The sequence below is a fragment of the Megascapheus bottae genome, chromosome 2, assembly GCF_031878675.1.
Source record: "Megascapheus bottae isolate mThoBot1 chromosome 2, mThoBot2.hap1, whole genome shotgun sequence".
NCBI classification, from domain to species: Eukaryota; Metazoa; Chordata; class Mammalia; order Rodentia; family Geomyidae; genus Megascapheus; species Megascapheus bottae.
Window position 1 is genome coordinate 32,751,628 of NC_143510.1, and position 19,543 is coordinate 32,771,170.

The 19,543-nt window shown below is 40.0% G+C and overlaps 1 long non-coding RNA gene across 1 annotated transcript in view; it reads left to right on the top strand.

The window, feature by feature from the left end:
* The window catches only part of LOC150066653 (uncharacterized), a 315,401-nt gene extending 297,884 nt beyond the window's left edge, over positions 1–17,517 (top strand). Inside the window, exon 10 of the long non-coding RNA XR_016533492.1 lies at positions 17,479–17,517. This is a non-coding gene — a long non-coding RNA (uncharacterized LOC150066653). The remainder of the gene's footprint in view (positions 1–17,478) is intronic.
* The last annotated feature ends 2,026 nt before the right edge of the window (positions 17,518–19,543 follow it).

Consider the following 19,543-nt stretch of genomic DNA (forward strand, 5'->3'; position numbering starts at 1 on the left):
GGCTTTCTCCTAGGTTCCAACTCTTACTACCTTCCCACAGTGCCTGGGGGAGCAGAAAATTACCTCCTTTTAACCGTGTCTTAGTGTAAAATTGTTCAACAGCTCCTTCCCTCCCCACACTCTCAACTTTTCTTCTAGTAAAGAAACAAGTTGCTTCCTTTTCCTTTTCCTTCTAAAAACAGATACACAAGTTCCTTGTTCATTTCCACAGAGATCTCCTCAGACAAAGGCCTCAAATGAAAGCGTTTTTGGAATGATCTACTACTTATAAGGAGACAAACACCAAGAAATCCAGTGAAGGAATCTCTTAATTCCTTATCTTAAAAAGCTTTGTCAGTGTAAACAGGCCTGAAGCTCTGTATTTTCCCTGCCAGAAGTAAAAAGATCCCCAGCCAAATGTAATCTTTGGCTCATTTAGACTTCCTGGAACCATGGGTTCAAATCCTGTTGGTCAACTCTGGGCCTTTATTCTTGCAAATTAGATAAATGGAGCAGAAAACAGTTTATCCTGTCAGACTTCTTGGCTAAGACAGTGGAAACCAAGCATCTAATTGAAAAGTCTTGGGATGCTGGTTCTTTGAGAAAAGTTGCGTTTACCTTGGATCACTAGATCAAAGCTAAATACTGCTAGTTAAGCATCTCTTTAAAAGGACTAATAATATTTTCTGTTGGAAGTTTTTGCCAGAGTATTTTAAATAGCAGCTGTACATGAATGTGGTCTGTGTTATCAGATTAGTTTTCCTGTACTGTGCATTTCAAATGAAAACACACATACATACGCTCTCACATATGAATTATTCTTAGTACACACCAGTTACTTAGTTTTATTCTTTTGTTAGATGCTCATAATGACCTAGAACTATAGGTTTGTGAAAGCTCATAGGAAAAAGTTATTAGGAACTAAAGGCAGTGCGAGAGGGCAGGTAACCAGCGCCCTTCTTTGACTTTAAGAAGTCTGTAGGGCAGACTACTTGGGTTGAACTCTTGGTCTTACATTTCCTAGGTAGGAAGCTACCCCTTGAGCCTTGCCTCCAGTCCTTTCTGCTTTTGATTATTTTTCAGTTTTGGATTATGATCCTCCTACTAATGCCTCCCAACCTAGCTGAGATTACAGGCATGTACCATCACTTCTGGCTTATTCATTGAGGTAGAGTCTTATTAACTTTATTTCCCCCTAAGATGTCCTCCAACCACAATCCTATTCCACTTCCTAAGTAACTGGTATTACAGACATGAGGAACCATGTTCAGCCTCAATGAATCTCTGTATTAAGCAGAGTTGTATAATCATTACTCATCTCAGAGCTACTGTGAACAGTCAATAGGCTAAAGTATTTTGTGACCTATGAAAGTTACTGGGGTTATAAAGCATCACTTGTTTATGCAGTGTTTCTTAGCACAGCTATGACTTGTTACGTTAACATCTCCTTTCAAAGTAGATTTGTAAAAATAAATAAATAAAATAAAATGTATGTGTTCCTAAATAATTCAATTTTTTTTTCCACTCTCTTTTGTTCAGCACACCGGGAGAGATTATAAGTAACAGAGTATTCATCCTAGCACTGTCTTACAAAGAAAGAGCAAATTGATTGGTTCATGACAGAGCCAAATTCTGTGCTCAAGAAGGTATCTCGGGAAAATGCAAACATCACTAATTTTTGGCATGTGTATAAAAAGCACTCCCATTACTTGTTTCCTTTATCTGTTGGAGATAAAAATCCACAGCATCTGAGATGTGTTCTCAAATAATCAAACAAGAAACAAATAACAGGAAAGAAAAGTTGAGCCAGGCAAGGATAGACTGGTAAAATATTGCTCAGTGCTGAACCAACATGGGCACAGATGGACTCAAACTCTGTCACCTGTTCTCTCTGTATATGCAAAAATTACACCACTTAATGTAAGGGAATTGGTCATCCAATGACTTGGGGACTTGTATATACTTGAAAATAGGTATAGAAAATTCCTTGCTGTGGGACTGTCCCATGCCTGCAAGTATGTATTTAGCAACATGATAGCACCTAGTGGAGTAGAGGCAGACAATTCTCTTCCACCTTCTGATCCTATTGAAACAAAGAAAAATGTCTCCAGACATTGCTCAATGTTTACTGACAGGGAAAATCACCTCTGTGTAAAAAAGCCATCCATCTAGCACATGATATATGGTGTGTGAAATACATGAACATGTATTTAATACAGGCCCGGTCAGAAAGGTATGTGCTACCTCCTGACCTGGGAGGGTCAGGAATGACCAAGAAGGGTCTAGGAAGTAACAAATTGTCCAGGGGAATTTCATAACACAGTGTTGGCCAGCAAGATTAGCTAAGCACCCAAGAGGAGCCTGAGGAGAAAAGCCATCTCCAAACACATGATGAACAGTGCAGGCTGCTGCTAACTAAGCTAGGGCGAAGAAATCGCTTACTGTGCTGTGTCTACAGATACGTAAATGACCCAAATGTGTAGTATTTTTTGGTATCAAAGGATAACTCTAGAAGAAAATTCATTGTCACAGTCATTGTAAAGAACGTGCAGGCTGTCAAAACTCTAAATAACCACATTCTTCACTCTCCTCTAAAAAGGGAAGGCTCTAAATAATACAACATCATGTTTTAACGGGAAGAGTTTCATACTCAAGTCTAACTCAGAAATATATCTTCTGACATCTATGCTTCATAAAAGTGTTCCCAGGTGATAATTATGGACTGTGAGCAGAATTACCAATCCATTTGTTTTGAATGTTTTCTTTATTCTGTGGGAAATGTCTTGGGAGATTTTAATTCTGACCCTATAGAGAGAGAATCACAGCTAAGGCTTGAAGACAAATATATGTTTCCCCTCCAGAACGTATCATAGTTACTACCATAAACTCCTTCCTCTGTGAGAGCCCAGAATCTTAGATTTCAGGGACTGCGTATCTCTAATTACATTATGCATATGTTAGTTCAGATGTACTTTGTACACAGATAATTCATTCACTGTCTAATATATGCATAATGTATTTCTGAGATCAATGTGCTCACCAATAAATAAAGATAATTTTCATTAATAATGCCACATGACTTGGAGGTCTAAATAAGAAGATCTATGTACAACTTGAGTATATTTCCTGGAATATAGAATATGCTATCTAAATATAAGCTATTATTTTATAGATTAATTCTCCCCTTTAATAAATTCTTTTTTTTTCTTTTAATACTGGGCATTGAAGTCACAGCTTGAAGCACTTAAACCACACCCCAACCCTAAAATGATTGGTGTTTTAGACTAGTATTTTTTTTCCTCTCTTTGAAATCACTCTACTCAACAATACTTGGCTTGCGAATGAGATCTGAGAAGAAATCTTTTCTAGATGCATATTTGGGAAAAGCACAGTGATAAAAACAGGCCAGTTCCTTAGTAACAATCAATTTGCACCTCTTTAAAAAAAACCAACTAATTCCCAGGTCATGAATTTATATTGTACTGAATGTATATGTTTATGTATTCACATTGTTTAATAAAGGTACTGAGCCTTGTCTTTAAGGATATGATTTCTTTTTTTTTTTCTAATCCTGGGCTTGAGCTCAGGGCCTGAGCACTGTCCTTGGACTTTCTCAAGGCTAGAGCTCTACCACTTGAGCCTCAGCACCACTTCTGACTTTTTTCTATGTATGTGGTACCAAGGAATCGAACCCGGGTCTTCATGCATGCTAGGCAAGCACTTTAACCACTAGGCCAAACTCCCGGCCCCGAGGATATGATTTCTTAGTAGCAGAATTTTCTTAATCTTTCAAAATATATGCAATTATTTTTCTCCCTAAAGAACTGGCATATCTTTTGTTAATCTTGCTTCCAAAGACAGTATTGTCTTCATGGACTTTCACATGGGACATTACTATTATTGCCATGTTTCCTAATCACTTTCAAAGCAGAAATTTATTGCTTTTATGTAATGGCCGATTAGCCTGAAAACTCACTGAACTCTTCAGTTATACTAAATGGTATGTGATTCTTTTGGCTTTACAAGGCTGATAATTGTACAATTTTGTGTTTTGTCATTTTATTTTTTATTAATTTGATTCTTCTTGCCTCATTTGTTTGGCTAGAGTACATTTATTTCTATTTCATTCTGATTTAAAAGGTGTGTTACGGAGAAATGCCTTAGGATTACATGGTATTAGTTATACTTATTATGAAATTATTTGCTGAGAAGATTACTTTTTCTGGCTCAAGGGACCTTCTTCATACTAGATAATGCTTCCTTTATAATAAAATGGTTAAATGATAGCTGGTGATGGTTATTATTGTGCCTTTAGCTCTCCTCGAGTGTCTAGTTCACTTTCAACAAGTTGTTAGAGTTCCTCAGATATTCCCTTTATGATTTCCTAGGAAATGTTCAAGGTTGCCTTGGAAAGAAGCATTCTTCTCTTCTGGAGCCTCAGAACTTTTGACACCCTATAGGCCCAGAAGTCCCAGGGTTGGGTTTCATAAAGCTGGTGACCAACACCCATTTTTACACATCACTTTCCTGGCTGTTGTAGGAAGAGGCTTTTCTTTTCTGTGGTATTGACCTAAGCAGGGTCAACCCTGCTTATCGTGGGGTATCAACCCCATGATAGCTCTCCAGCAGCATGACAGAAGTTCACTCAGAAATCATTTAGCTGGGCTCAGTGGCTCTTGGCTGTAATCCTAAGTGGTTAATCAGGAGCTGGTGACTGGAACGAGTGCCTCACAAGGCTGGTCCTGAAATCAACTCACAAAATGATCCTGGCCATGAGATGCAATGCGTGGAGGATGAGTGAATAATAGAATCCTAAAACGGTGTTCTTTAACAGCTTCCTTCGCCTCCCCCCCTTCCCCTTTGCCCCACTCGTGACACATTGGTAACATATGTTCTACAAAAAAAGAAGTTCACTGCATAAAAATTTTCCAATCTGGTAGGAACAAATTACCCACAATTATCCATCCAATATTTTAGTCGCTAGTCTACTTCATTTCTTAGTCACAAAGTTTCCTTTCCTAGCCTTTCCTTTGCTTTTTAAGTCTTTCCAGCGGCTAGGCCTCCTTGTCCGTTTAGTTTATCTTTTTAATGAACTGCACTTTGTTTCTGTTGATCATCTTTTGGGAGTGTAGGGGCAGTATCAGAGCTCAAGAACAAGGTTACAAGCTTGTGCTCATTCCACCAGCTGACTCATAACTCCCATTTGAAATTCTACTGGTTATTAGGATGTGCATTCTTGCAGACTTTTTTGACCATGCAGGCTTCAACCCTCAATCCTCTAAACCTCAGCCTGATTTACGGGGACTGCAAGTAGGAGTTACCAGGGTTCAGCCTGCTCATCATTGTTATTGTTCGTTTTCTGTTTCAGCAATGGTTACCCTGTCTTGGCTCACACAGGAAGAAACCAGCTTCTTGGATTGGGGTGTAGTGTGGAGGGCATTCTGAGTGTTAGGGCTGGAGGTTTGAGGGGCACTCCACGGGGTTTAAGAGTGCTGATATACCTGAAGAGATCCTGACTCATCTCTTCCATCTTTGAAGTTTGGGGGTAACAATTTTAAAAGATTTTTATTATATTGGGTTGACAGTGTGAATCCAATTAGTGACAAGTATTATTTTCCCCAGTATGTTACAGCTCTCTCCCAATACACAACTTTCTCTTCACCATTTTTCTCAGACCTTTTGGTGTTCCTCACGCCCCATAGAAAAGTTTGGCCGGTAGCTGCCACTGCATTCTAACATGCACAGAAGGTCGCTTAAGTTCAAGGATTCCCCAACTATAACGCTAAATCAGTGCCCTGTTTTATGGAAGCTTAAGGCTTCAAGTTCCACGTAACAGTTTTCTAGTTAATGACAAGTACCTGCAATGGGAACATGTCATTGTTAATGTTTGTTTCTATGGCAAACTGAATTGAACAAAAAGGTATTCAGACAGCCTGATGTCATGCAGGGGTGAAGAGGTGGGGAGCCTGCTTTACTTATTAATTCTTGGAACCAAGTGCCCTTTGCACCTCTTGGCTTCCTATTAGATCAGAGTCGTTATTATTATTACTGAAACACAAGGTTAACATTTCCATCATCCCTGGGGTGAAAATTTGCATACTTCTGCATAAGTCTCCTGTACAGCTGCTTAGATGCTTCATCTTTCATCTTGCTTTTGCACAATTCATCTGGAATTTCTTAAAAACCAAACTATTCATAATAACAGTCTTGAAAGAGCTTCAGGGGAAATGTTGAGTTCAACAATTCAGCAGCATCCTTCACTTAAATAAAAACCTGCAGAGCCCCTTGAAGACATGAAGTGTTTCTGACTGAAATATCTAGTATTGAGTACACATGGGCTAGATGATTATAGGACAAATTTTTTATTGCAGTATAAATCTGCCAGTATTAGCAAAAAAAAGAAAATCAGTCTCTTCCTTAGTTCTTGTTGGTTTTCTGAAATGATTCTTTTTGTCTCTCTAGTCCTTCTCCCCGCCCCCGCAAAAAAAAAAAATCTCTGGATATTCAAGATTGTCACAAATTTTGTCAGTGACATTTCCCTGATAAAGCAGTAGGCTAGATGAGAGGGAAACATATTTAAAAAGTCACCTTTAAAAAAAAAAGTCAAAATTGGTTAGAGGGACCAAGAAACTTCTCCTTTATCATAAAACTGAAAGAAGGCGTCAACAGCCATTATGTGAAATGAAGAAAAGACAGCATCATAGTGCAGCATTACAGGAAAAATAGTACTAACCCAGGTTTTACCTCTAACTTGATATATCTTCTTTAGCAAATCACTCAACTTTCTAATTAGATGGGCCTCTTGATTACAATGGTCAGAATCCAATCCAATTTGGCAAAGGAACAAATGAAATGAATTGATGTTCAAGCAGGGCCCTTCTTAGGCTTGCATAAGAAAATATCCAAAGGTCAGATGTGGCTAGATCCAAGCAGTATAATGATAACATTATAAGCACCTGTCTCCTCCTCATTGTTCTACTTTTTTTCCCCCTGTAGGCTGGTGACACTCTTAGGCAAGTTCTCCACATCCTGTAGAAGAAAGGTTATCAACCCTGTAGTTTACACCTATCGGCTCTCATCCTAGTGGGAAGGGAGCATCCTCACACTTTCCAAAATAAGGACCATTCATATCTTTGGGAACTTTACTACATAGTACATCGCTAGAAATTTATATAGAATATTTGCCCAAACTAACATCAAGGTATGATTACTAGGACAAAATATAGAGAACAGACAATAAGTTTAAGAAGGGGACAGTGGAAGTAAGAGCAACAAATTTCAAGTCTAATGTACCTAACAAAACCAAGAACTTGGGAGTTCAGAGAGGCTGTACCCTTAAAAAACACTTACTGTCCCATTAATCAGAGAACCCTGTAACTTAAGATAGGTGCGTAACTGTTTGAGACAAAGCCATTACTTTACAGTGAGTCACAAAGCTAAGGGTAGCCACTTGGCTGCTGTGGTAGACTAAAATATGCCCCTAATGATACCTAGGTTTTAATCCCTGGAAAGGGATGGTTACTTTTTATGGTAACAGGTCTTTGAGGCTATGACTGAGTTGAGGATATTACAATGGGAAGATTATCCTGGGATTATGTGGGAAGACACAAAAGACCTTGCAACCCTCTTCTAGCAAGAGATCTCACACAGAAGAGCAAGGGCCATGTACCCTGAAGGCAGAGATTAGAGTCAAGGGGAGACAGTCTCAGTCAAGAATTCCAGCACTTATCAGAATCTGCAAGAGGCAAAGAAGTTTCTCCCCTAGGGCTCCCAAACCAGGCATAAGCCCTGCCTGCCAGCTTCCCTGCAATCCTAAGATGCCACTCAGTCAAAGTGAAAGAGAAAAGAGCATATGTTTCTGTTGTAAGCATATATTTCTGTTTCCACAGATTTTGTAAAGCTGTGGAAACTTGTTATAGCAGTCAGAAGAAACTAATACCATCAAAAGAGAAAACTCTATCCTCCTTCTCATGACCTTCAGGGGTAAGGCGGTTCCCTCCCTTATCTCTCTTCTACTCAGTTGTCTGGCATGCAGGTATGACCCAAAACATGTCACCACTCTTTATGGAAATAATGATAACAACCTCAGGATGATAAAGTAGAAGGAGTCTGGGTCCCTGATAGTTACACTGGAGACCCAATATGGGAGATTAAAATTGTATATTGGTAATGCCTATGTATTCTGAGGATCTTGTTGAATTGAATCACATGTGAAAGAATTTTTTAAAAAATGGTGCTTTCAAACTAGAAAGAAGCCAAAGTTCATATATGGTCAATGAAATAGTTGGACATCAAGAAATTATGACGTATTGGAACGTGATTCAGCATTCATATGCTAAGGGAAAAAGCCAAGACAAAAAGGCTAAGTGCCTTAAAGGAAATGCCCACCATCAACAAATATAGAATAGCAGAAAGTAGATGGCTGATCACCAAGGACTGGGGTTGGAGAAATGGAGAGTGAATGCCAATGGGTGCTGGGTTTCTTTGGGAATGACAAAGATATTGAGAAATCAGTTACTGTAATAGTTGCACAGTTTTGAATAAGCTAACAAACCGAAATTTACTCAATATGAAGTATGCATGTTATGATATGTAAATTTTATCTTTTAGCTTCTAAGGGGATCACAATGTCCTTTATTATCAATGTCCTCAAAGCTCCCCCTCCCTACCAGTTGGCTGTTAGGTACATAAATCCTTAGCATGCACAAGCTATATTTACACATATTAATCAACCACACATAAAACATAGTGGCTGGCAGCTATGGTTAGAAATAAATTGTATATAAAGAAGTAAGACTTGAGCATCTTCTTTCAAAAATATAAAAGGAAAGTTTCAGGAGAATTGTGTTTAGAAGTACATATCTAATACTTCTTTTGAAGGTTAAAGATATATTTTCTCATATAAACAATCTACATGATCACATGAATCACCTCTCCTATGGTTTACAGGCTGTTCCTGGGCAGAAGACAGTCCAGGTCAATCAGAAATTGGTCCCTTCAAGTTCTCTTATCTTTGTCTAATTTCCCTTAAGACTATGGCCTCATGGTATCTTCTGAGTCCAAAATCAATCCAGAGTATTTGAGACAGGCAATGTTCACAGTGGCTCATTCCAAGCTCCTGCCCTCCATCCTGTTGGACATTAGATAAAAAAGACTGATTGTTTAGCAGTGTGATGTGTGTGTGTTCACTATTCCAGCATTATCATGAAAACATTTACCTTTGAAAAGGTTTTTTGTTTTTGTTTTGTTTTTGTTGTTGTTGTTGTTGGTGGTGGTGGTGGTGGTGGTGGTTTTTATTGGTCACGGAACTTGAATTCTGGGCCTGGGTGTTGTTCCTGAACTCTTCAGCTCAAGGCTACCACCCTACCCCTTGAGCCACAGCGCCACTTCCCTTTAGAAAGGTTTCTATGGAAATGCCCATGGAAACAGATATGGATGACCATGCAATGAAAAGAAAGAAAAAAATATGTGATTTCTTTAGTCAGCTAGAATTTGAAATGAATCAGAAATGTGTGTATGTGTCTTCTTTGGCAGAAGAGTCCTTTGTTAGGGAGACATCTTGATACACTCCCCTTGTAGTGTATATAGATTTTATTTTCTATGTACTATGATTTTATCTTTTGGGCTGGTGCAAGGGCTTCAATTCACAACCTGGACTCTGTCCCTGAGCTTTTTTTTGCTCAAGTCCACTTGAACCACAGTTCTACTTCTGACTTTTTGGTGGTTAATTGTGAATAAGATCTCAGAGACCTTCCTGCCAGAGCTGGCTTTGAACGCGAGTGCTCAGCTCTCAACCTCTTGAGTAAGTAGGATTACAGGTATGAGCTACAGGTTCTCGGTGCACTATGATAACCTTTTCTAGCTAGGTCAACACTGCTCTTACTGGGTTAATCAATTCTTACAGACAGCAAGGCCTCAGGAAAGCACACAACATTTATCTGTGAATTAACCAGTTCAGAACCAGAACATCTCTACTTGGCATTGATGACCAAGAGGTGGTATTGTTCTCTTCAGATTATCCAAGGCCAGAATCAGCAAAATAGCAACTACCTCTAAAGTTCTATCATTTTTACAGATTACTCAAACTAGTCCCTCCTAAGCTACACTCTGCCCTGCGTTGCCCTGCCTTGTTTGTCCTCTAGAAACTCCGGTAAAGGCCATGGTCCAAGAACTCTCTGAGACCCGCTGTGGGTTTCCCCATATGGGCCCGAATCCTATGTGGGCCACTGGAACTTCACGTGTTTCATTCTCCTGTGCATCTCCTATGTCTCCTCTTGAAGCCTTACCTAACTACACATCACATCGAAGAACCCAGAAACACTCAGGACAGACAAGAAAAACCTAGAAAGAAAATTAAGTATATCTGCATAATAAAATCTATGTAACAACCATAATTCCTAACAATTTCTCCAATGGCACTGGATAAGAGGAGCCTTCCAGAGAGTTCTACAAGTCTGGCTCTGCTCTGTGTTGTTTGGTGTGTGCACACACATGCATGTGCTCATGTCTGTTCTGGGGCTTGAACTCAGGTCTGGGTATTTGTCCTATGCTGAGTGTTTCAGGTGTGTGTGTGTGTGTGTGTGTGTGTGTGTGTGTGTGTGTGTTGTGCATTCTTGTAGGACTTTGTCTTACTGATATAGTTTTCTCATGGATGAGAACTATGCAACTATGCACAAACATATCATTGGCACTGGAATAGATTTGTGTTTTAAAAGTGGTACAAGTTAGGGGTACATAGCTTATTCCTCTACATCCTACCTTTGGCTATCACTGATTTCTCCTTGCTCATCACAATTGAGTGTGTCTTCTGATGCTGGCCAAACCCGTTGGAGAGAATGAAGTGAGTCTACGACAGAGCTCTAGCGATAAAGGTCAGAGTTCAAAACCTAAATCTCTATACAGTCTATGAGAAATGTTTTTGGGACATGAACCAACAAAAGCAGGCATGGATGGTGCCTCACATGAGCCTGAGCAGGGGCAATGCCTCCCCAAGGTGTGAAGATGATCTTGCCATCTACAGAAAGAATATCGAGTTAAAGAAGATTATTCATGAGCCTTAAGAGCTCATAGGCTTGCCTTGCTAGTTGTTAGACTTTCTTAGTAACCATATTCCTTCCTATTTTCCTGTCTCTTTTAGCATGGAATGAATATCCATGGCCTGCCCCATCACTGAATTTTGGAAGCACATTACTTGTTTGATTTCACAGGTTCACAGCTGGAGAGCAATTTTGCTTCAGGATGAATCATACTTCAAGTCTAACCCAGATCTGCTGTTAGATATTTAGACAGCACTTTGGATTTTACATTCAGACTGGAATTCGTTGGGCCTGTTGGGGCTGTTGGGATGGAATGAATGTGTTTTGCATGTGAGAAGGATTTTCATGGATTTGGGGAGCCAAGGGTAGAATGTAATGAAATGAATATCTATATCCTCTCCAGATTTATATGTTGAAACTCTAAACCCCAATAGTAGGAGGAGGTGGGCCTTTGTGGGGTGATAAGATCATGAGGACAGAGTATCCATGAATGAGATTGAGTCTCTTATGAAAATGGCCCCAGAAAACTCATGTGGCCCTTTCTGCCAGAGGATACAATGGGAAGTCGGCTATCTGCCTCCTGGAAGAGTCCCCTTCTCAGATCCTACCCATGCTGCCCCCCTAATTCCCAACGCCTAGTCTGTAGAATAGCATGAACAATTTCTTTTGGTTGTTCATAAACATCAGCCAAGAGTTGTTTCTTATAGTAGCCTCATCTGACCCAAACAAAGCAATGGTAGAAACTCTTAATAAAACCCTTAGTGGCTTTTAAGTTCCTTGTTATCTTACAGTCCCAAACAGTATCTGCCTGCCTCCTAGCCTCTGGTACTTGAAAGAGTTGCATGTGTGCAGGCCTTTGGGGAATGAATGGGTTAGAGAGTGATGGGGTAGGAGACAGAGATGGGTAGAAATGAAACAGAGCCCAGTTGCTAATGCAAAGTTGAAACAAAAGCCTCTTTCTCCTGGTCTTGTTGGTAGGAAACTGGAGTCCCATGCAGGAAAACAAATGTGGTTCTTGCACTTGAATTTTCCACTAAGAAGCACTCAGCAGCTGTATTTTCTCATTTCAAGAGCACTTATTCTTTAAGTAACAAAAATTTAGATGTGAAGCTATTCAATTATTCTCTCCCCATTGTCATTCTTCTTCTCATCTGAATAGGACCATTAATCTAACCTAGTCTTTGCCCAACAATCTTATATTAGCCATAGTAACACATCAATATGAAGGAATTATTAATTCTGGAAAAAAGATCCCCGTCAGGATTTGATGAAAACTGAAATGTATTGTCACAGATGGTTGTGCTGTGGTGAATTTGATTTGAAAACATATTAAACAAAGCAATATTCCATTTCTGTTTTCTTCCCTGAAAGCAATTATTACATGCAAAGGTAGACAGGCAGGACACAGTTAACAAACAAAGACTAAAGAGTTGTCATCAGGCTAGAAATGTTCTGGAAAATAAATGAGGCCCTTGAGCCAATGATAGGACTGTAAAATATAGCAATGAAAAAATCTATATTGCAAGCATGCACATATTTATGTCCAAGTTACAGTTTCATGGAGCAAGAGATAAATGGCCCAACATTGATTGTTTTTACAGGCATATGACAAAATCCCCAAAGAAGAGAAACAGAGCATCTCTCCCTCCACATAAAAACCAAATTACAGATGAAAAAAAATCCACTATTCTCAACTCAAGATTCAATTAAAAAAATATGTCTGGCTTCAACCAGGCAAATTCCAGGCACAGTGTATTTTCATAGTGTTGGTCCTAAAGGAAAGATTCAAATGCTCCAAAAATCTATGGAACTTTGCACAGCTTGTTATAATTTCTCTGTAATACTAAGCAAAGATTTCCACCTCCTTAAGCTCACATTTTCCCCCTAACTGATCCAGCAAAGTGGTGTTATGTTTGTGACAGTGCATTTCCTTTTTGAAATAAAAATAGGCACCACAGACACGGTATATCCATGAATACTGTCTTATAACAAAAACCAATAACATAGCACACTTTATTGAGAATTGTGGGTGTGTGAATGCAGGCAGCTAAGTGGCAGAATAAAGTGAGAGAAAGAAAGGCCAGCTCATCCTAGCATGTGGCATGCAGGAAACCCAACACTAGTGGCACTATTTAAAAAACAGAAGGCACAGTTAACTCTGGGACATTTATTTCTGTCTTCAAAAACATCAGGTAGGAGCTATCATCCTAGTGTCCCTAAAACATTGAGGCCAAAAGAAAAGTCACATGAGTTTTGTGCCAAAACTTTTGCGCATTTCTCTCCACCTCGTCACCTTTCTCCTCTTCCTGCAGAGTATCATTACGATTGCTAGACACTGCATGATGGATCTTGGAATCATTCTCAGAACAGCTGTTGGTGGTTAGGAAAAACTTTCATTGGGTGAGCTTGAGCTATGTGAATAACTAAGCCCATTTGGGTGTTATCAAACTATCTGGTTTGTCTTATCATTTCATTCCTCAGTTGACATGGTGACCCTTGGAAAACCAAAAGCAGCACTTTTATTTTTAATTTCTTTGTTCTGAACCTCAGTGAAGCTCAGCCATTACACTCTCTCCCCTTACCCTTTAGAAGATAATTACCTACACCTCAGTGTTATATTACATATGTTCCAACCTGTTCTCCAAACATGAACTGTTTGGGATTAAAATCGTTTCTAAGAAACATCTTCAGCCTTTCCTTGAACTGCTGCCAAATCCATGGCTCTCCACAGAAAAGAAAGTGCTGAACATTGAAAACAAAATGAGGATTCATCAGAAAGATCATAAATAGCGCATTACCACATAGGGCAGAAGAGAAGACACTCAATTTGTTTGTGTATTAGTAGTTTAACCATGACAATGGTTTGAAGTCTTAGTCAAGGTACAAAGAATACAGGCCCTGCATCAAGAAGTGGGCAGAGAATGTAGAGACACTTTGCTGTGGCCACCGCAGCGTAGCCTTGAACTGTTAGTGCAACTTGACAAAGAGGGTCCACTTGAGTTGTGCATTGTTTGCAATGCAAATATTGAAAGCAATAACAAATCGAGAAGAGCGATAACAAAACTAGGAGTGGGACTGAGATCCACAGGACTCAAGGACTTTCACTACAATGTTAATAATGGGGCAGGACAAACTCCATCCAGACACTTCTGTGTCTGTGGTTTTGAGTGGAGGGAAGATGAGCTTTGCTTAAGAAGGGATCCAGTCCGGTACTGGTGGCTCACACCAGCTACTCAGGAGGCTGAGATCTGAGGACTGTGGTTCAAAGTCAGCTGGGGTAGAAAAGTCCATGAGCCTCACCAGGCTAATATCCTATATCATATTATCAGGTCCATGTTGCAACTGAGAAAACCACATTCTAAATGGAGAGGTAAAGCAACTTGCCAGAGGTCATATAGTCAATAGATGGTGAAGTCTTTAACCACAGTACTCTAGGTCACAGGAACCCCTCCTTAGTTCCACAGTGAACAACAACCCGAGCAAACCACAGCATGAGGGCACCATGCCCCACCACAGAAGAAGACACTTAGCTCAGAGTTCATAGATTCATTCACGCATTCAGCAGATACAGACTGGACACTTGTTATGTGTTGGGCATTCATGCTAGTGCTTGATAAACTGTGACCTCTCTGCTGTTTTGCAGTTCACAATCGAATTGCTTGGAAAACATCAGGCTGCTGGCAGGAAAGCATACTAACGTGACTCTAGCAGGGCCTCTACAGCTGACAATGCCCTGGATAGCTAACACAGCTCACTGGGTCCTGTCTCCATGGTTTGACTGGCTGCATCATATCATGATCCCAGATGGCACTGACTGACCATGCTGGGATGGGAACTCTAGTATGATATTCAAAAATATTTCTCAATTGTCATTCATTTGTAATATAAAGGGGTTTGTGATATTTCCCCACATGTATCAAGCACATTTTGAATGAATTTACCCCGACTGCCTTATCGCTACCCTACCTCCTTCCTCCTGTTTTAAGCAGCATTTGGTAGATCTCAGTATGTTTCATTCATACAGAGAACACCCTTCAATCTTCTTCATCTTCCCTTACTCCACTACACAGTCCCCCTTTCCAGTCCATGGTCCCTTTCCAGTACGCTCACCAACATCATCATTTTGGGTCTGAACTCCTAATGAGGAAGATGTGTGAGATTTGACTTTCACAGCTTGACTTTTCTCACTCAGCATGATGATATACAGTTCAATCCGCTTGACTGCAAATGACATACTCTCACTTTTCTTTATAGTTGAATAATATTCCATGAAATCTCCCTCTCCTTCCCTCCCTCCTTCCCTCCCTCCCTCCATCTATGTTGGGTCTCTCTCTCCTTCTCTCTCCATCTATGTTCAGTCCCTTGGTCAGTTCCATTGTTTGTCTATTACAGAGCTGCAAAAACATGGATGTTCAGGTGGATTAGTTGGTTTTGGAGAGAAGTCTTTCTTTATGCTGCATTGTTTACCTCTTAGGCCGAATTCTGTGTTTAAGGAAAATAGTCATTCATAGACATGTTTAGGTACAACTTGAAGCCTGTCGGGAAGCTTTGCTCCTTCTGCTTTGAAACACTCTCATGCTTTCCAGCACTGGGAACATATTTGGCCACCAACAGCCATTCATAATTCACAAAATGCCCTTTCAATCCATGCATTGCTTTTCGATTAATTCTGACAGCTTCATACATTTTTCTCATTTCACAACTAGAAGATCAAGTTTTGCCACAAGAATTTTAATTGTTCCTGAGTGGGTGATATAATATTACATGAAACTTAGGAAGGAAATCAGTTTCTCCTTGAAAGTGCAAAATATTCTACTATGTGAGTCACAGCATAGTTCTTATTGCTGGCCTGCTTGGGAGAGGGCTGAAAATTTGAACTAAATAAATAGCATTTCTCTAAACCATGAGACATCCTGATATTTTTTAAAATCATGTAGGTATATCACCAGCAAATAGGAATTAGCTGAGAGAACACATTAAGCTTTAGTGAGGTACCGAAGGAGCTTTTTCAAACACATTAAGACTGCTAAGAGAATCTGAAATGCCCTAAGGCATGTTCATTTTTATTCTGTAATGAATAGGAAATCTGTTGTAGTAAAAGCAGAATTAATGATGGCCTAACATCTGGAGATACTGACAGAGAAATTAATTCTACTTATCCAGTTCTCAAAATAGTTGGGAGGGCATGGCAGGTCAAAAATCAGTAGTGGAAGGAAAATAGAATGCTGCATTTAAGAATGGCCAAGTACTCGGAATCCACTCACCCTGCTACAGCAGGACGCACATGTGCCAGATCTCTCTAATCAGGAATAAACGCAGTAATGGCCACATGGAATCAGTAAAGCCTCAAATGCAAACACGATGGGGCCATGTTGCTTTCCGAGAATTAACATAGCAAATACTTCCTAAGGATGCAAGGTGCTCTCCAGGTATTGAGAAACTTCCAGTGTGTGGAGTTAGCACAGTTACACGAGACCAGGGCTGGTGCCCAAATTGAATCAGACTTTGTAAGGCAATTTGATTTTTTTTTTGCCAGTCCTGGGCTTGAGCTCAGGGCCTGAGCACTGTCCTTGGACTTTCTCAAGGCTAGAGCTCTACCACTTGAGCTTTAGCACCACTTCTGGCTTTTTTCTATGTATGTGGTACCAAGGAATCGAACCCGGGTCTTCGTGCATGCTAGGCAAGCACTCTACCACTAGGCCAAACTCCCAGCCCCAAGGCAATTTGATTTTTAAAAGTGACATCTGTCACTCTTTATCTTAGCATTGCTGTTCATCTGACCCCTTTCTTCAAAGATTGTAGGAAAGATTACTTTAGCACCAGTACTTTCCTGGTGACTGATATCATTCTACTGGTCTTAAAAATGTAGTGAGGGAAGGCTGGAAATAGAAATGAGTGCGTGTGCCAGGCACTGGTGGCTCATGCCTATAGTTCTAGCTGCTCAGAAAACTGAGCTCCAGTTATCATGGTTTAAAGCCATCTGTGGCAGGAAAGATCATAAGACTCTTACTCCCAATTAACCACCAAAAAGATGGAAGTGGAGCTATGGCTCAAGGAGTAGAGCTCCAGCCATGAACAGTGCCCTGGCCCTAAGTTTAAATCCCAATACCCCCCCCCACACACACACAACCTGAAGTAAGTATATGTTTAAGAACTTACGAAAGCAAGATCTAGTATTTTGTTTTTTAACAACCAGATAAAGGCATAAAGGCTTCATTTGTAAATGACACATTTACAAAAGAACCTCAGCAACAATTTGCTGAATGTATAAACTTCTAGTGCTTGAAACAAATCAATGTTTAAGATAATATGAAGACAAAACAAATAAAAGTATGTATGTGTGTGTGAGTATGTGTGTAACACCTGTTCTTGCCACTTTCTTCTTGCTCCCCAGGTCTGGATTGAATTCTAAAACACAGGTGTGATCACACATGGTTTATTTTTGTAATTTTTTCACCTTTAGGGGTTGGGAAATGATGGGTGCCACGACTCAGACTTTACTCATCTGGCAGCTCCATGTGTCCTCTCATCTGGATCTTCAAAACTATTTTGGATGGAAAAACAATATTCTAATCCAGCCCTGCTTCAAAGTCAGCTCTTCACCCAAAGGGTCTTAGCAAGAATTCCCAAGTTCAAAGCAATCTTTTCCACACTCAGGTACTGTCAAGACAGTTGGTGATGAAAGAACATGAATCTCAGGGGTGGGAGGTGACAAATGACTTTCTATACTTAAGGTCAGTCTGTACATGCACTGCTCAGTGACTTGGAGATTAAATCTGCCTGGGATTCTCAAGAGGGAAGGAAAAGAGTTTTCATCAAGTACTTTTATGGCAGAAGAAACCGATCCCATGTGATTGGCTTTGGGAAGCTCAAAATGTGTGAAATGTCACCTTCTCAGTGAGCCTTTGTTAACTAACCTATTGGAAATGATGTCTCTCTCTACTTAACTTCTCCCCATTACCCTTTATCACTTTCCACCAAAATATAAGATTCTCCTTGATCTTTTCTCTGTCCCCTTCCACTATAGTTAAAGCATCATTCCTAGTTAATTCCTCAATGCTGTCTCTTGAGTTCCAAAGACTGCCTGGCCGGGTAGATAGCATTGTTGAATGACAGAACGACAAATTGTACCATCTCTCTGTATCAATATATATTGTTTTCTCAACAGATCTTGCTTCTGAGTCAGAACCTTAGCTCTGCCACTTCATACCTAGATAGTATTGGGCAAGGGAATATTTCTGTGGCCTTAGGTTCTCATTTCTGAAAGAAAAATAGTGACAGTTCCTCCCCATAAAGTTGTGGTAATGTTGAGGAGAGGACATGCTGGGACACTTGGGGGTGTAGTCTTCAGCATGCTGCAGGTGTTTCGAAATTTTTCGTTATTACTGTTGTTGTTCCTTTATCCCAAACCCATAGGCTAAAACAGAATTCCTCAACAAAAATAGCAGAATTATTCCCTAATCTTAAGAGCTCTGACACAGGGTTAAGAATAACTCAATTGGCATAAACAATCTGCAATCTGCCTTATGTTTTGCGAAAGGCTTTGGGGGGTTGAGGAGCAGGAGAGGGACACACACACACACACACACACACACACACACACACACACACACACACATCATCCCAAGAAGGACATGATCAGCAAGCCATTGATAAATTAACAGAACACTTGCATCTCAGGCCGGATACCCCACACATTTGATAAACAATTATTTTATTCTGTCTTTGAGAAGAATGAGAAGAGGCCTGGCTGGGGCAAAGCTTGCATTTTAAAAGCATGTGTAAAGACCAAGATAGATAGAGAGAGACGATAACCATGAAAACAGTTACAAAACATCATGTTAGGTAGAAAACTTACCAACCCTGTACTTAGGCATCTCTTGCTTCTGAACCAAGGAAATGGGGGAGAAGCTGTAACATTCAAAACCAGTGACCCTAAGCCTGTGATTAGAAGAAGGCTGAAAGCAACACAACATTCAAGTTTCTCTATGAATAACAATGGTATGTCAGCCTTGAGTTGTGCTGCCCCGGGGTTTTGTGAGGATCAATGTCTCCTGATAACATCTGCTTTCCTACTTCTGCTCCTGTGTTCCCTTATTTTGATAAATAGTATTTGGAAAGCACTTATTCTATGCAAGTGTGACAGTGTATGCCTGTGACCCCAGCTACTTAGCAGTTGGAGGTAGGGAGATAGAAACCCGAAGCCTGCTCTGGGCAGAAGTATGAGGCCTTATCTAAAAACATGCCTATTTGGCCCTTGCAACCAGCCAGTGCATTAGCAAGTCATTATTTGTGTGCCTATTTCACAGATGGAGATGCAATGGAATAAAGTTCTTCTCCTCAAACCATAAGACAAAGAAGCAGCATAGTAGAAACAGCCCCTTAGATCTGGGTGATACAGTTTCATACACTTACTAGCTGCTCAATATCATACAACTATGGACTAAATGAGGTCCCTAGTGATAATCTTATAGATCTTTTTTCTGCATAACACTAAACTTAGTCCATTTTTGAAATTAAAAAACAAT